Here is a 2,199-nt window from a genome sequence, read left to right on the forward strand (position 1 = left end):
GCAGGAACTCAGTCACAGGGTTACTGGGATAATTGGCAGAGAGGACACTACTGGGTAATTGCTATAGAAGACGACACAACGTGGTCAAATGAGCCATTTTTTTGACTCAGAAAGATCTGAGTTCAAATTCCAGCCCTGCACTTGAACAAGCGATTTAACCTCTGCAAAGTCTTATATTTCCACATCTAAAATGGAGGCCTTATTCCCAATAGCCAGAAACATAATGAAAATTAAATAACATCACATAAAATATATGCTTAAGGTAATGCTTGTAATATAATTGATGCTTGCCTCTTTTTAAACTTTTTTCTTTCTCTTTATTGGTAGGGTTGTAAGATGAGAACCCAGTTACTGAGAAACTCAGGTGACCAGGTCAGAACAGAGTCAACAATAAGCAGTCTCAACTCAGAACTTCAAATATTAGTGCTATCTCCTCCAGCCTCCCCTTTCCATCCCCCAAAGGTCTGCAGCTGTTTCTGAATTTGGGCAACAAAAGACCCTGATTCTAGGTTAATTCTGAGAATTGAGAATTTCTTAGTGTTTATGAAATTCATTGTATCAAGTTTTGAGCTTGTAAGCTTTAAGATGAGCTCCATATGTTTCACAGCCAGGAGGTTCTAGGTCATTATTCAGCACTTACTAGGCAATCATATATTTCTTGTAACATCATCATCATCTCATGACAACAGATGATGAGCTAGGGAGCTAACGACCTGACTAAAGGACTCATTTCATGGATGCACACCATTGGGGTCACTTGAGGGTTATCTGCAAGAGATAATTCCTTCAACCTGCGTGCCCTAGCCTGGCCATGTGGTCCTAGACTCTCTGGGAGGGTCCTTCTAGGGCAAATGCTTACAGGGTCCAATTCACACAACCAGTATCTTTTGCACCTGAGATAGAGTGTAGCTGATTCAGTAGACTATTTGTGTCAGGTGCAAAATGGAAAATCTGGTAAGTAAGAGATGATGAAGTACCTTTGACACTTGAATGCAGACGTTTTAGAGAGTTTTAGGCAGATAGCAAAAACAAAGAGAAAATGAGGCATCCTTTCCCCTTCCACCCCAATCTTAACCAACCCCCAGAAAGGACATGCAACTGTTTTCACAAAACAAGCCAAAACCAAATGGAAATTTTATAGGTTAAGTGAAATGGTTAAGTAAAAGTATAGGTCAAGTAAAAAATTTCATATTAATAGAAAAAGCATAAAATTGTGAATTGGTAAAGAAAGCGATCAATAAAAGAAATACGGACCAGCCTAGTAAGCATGCAGTTCATAAAACTTAGTATGTGAGATCCTTGCTGCTTTTTTGGCCAGAGACATAAAAGAACTTAGATTCTTCTTTGATTTTTAGGAGAAATTAAAGAAGTATTAGGGAAAAATAAATCATAATTTCCCTCTTCAAATAAACTATCATTTTTTCCCACCTAGAATTTGTCTTCATACATCATAGAGTTGTAATCAGTATAAATGCCATTTTGTATCTTAATAATTCAATGACTATGTTTACAGAACCGTTTGACTAGTTTTTTAAATTATCATTTTTCTTCTTAATATTTTTTTCTCATTATATAGCTCTTCAGAAATTATTTTCCAAGATGGTGTGTCTCAAAGTATCAAGGATCAAATTCCAGATTTTCCCAAAGAAATCTGTTCCTGTCATAGTCTTTCCCATCTCAGGCAACGGCAGAGCTATCATTTAAGTTTCTTATGCCAAAAACATTTGTAAGTCCTCTTTATGTCACTGATTATCAAATCCCATTGACTCTACTTTCAAAATACACCCAGAAGAAGAACATTTCTTACCACTTTCACTGCTGTAAGCCTGGTCTAACCCAACTTCACCTCTCACCTAGATATTGCTGTGGACCCGTAGCAAAGGAATAATACTCAAACCCATGTAATGTAAATGTAAACAAAACTAGCAGATTTGAATGAAGCCCAGAGTAGAAACAATTTCAGCAACAGGACCAGGTTATAGTTTAAGTAGCCCTGCCACACAGGCAATGCAATCTGGCAGACTTTATGATGTTTGGAGCAGGGCTTCAAACCGGTTTGTTCCAGTTTGAACACCTGCTGTGAATTTGCATTTCAACTCCCTAGATACACTGAATCAGAATCTACAGTTTAACAAGATCTCCAGGTAATTCTTACATATAATAAATTTTGAGAATCACTGCTCTGCTAGTGGTTCTCAG

Source organism: Trichechus manatus, unplaced genomic scaffold (genome assembly GCF_000243295.1).
Source record: "Trichechus manatus latirostris isolate Lorelei unplaced genomic scaffold, TriManLat1.0 scaffold00016, whole genome shotgun sequence".
NCBI lineage: Eukaryota > Metazoa > Chordata > Mammalia > Sirenia > Trichechidae > Trichechus > Trichechus manatus.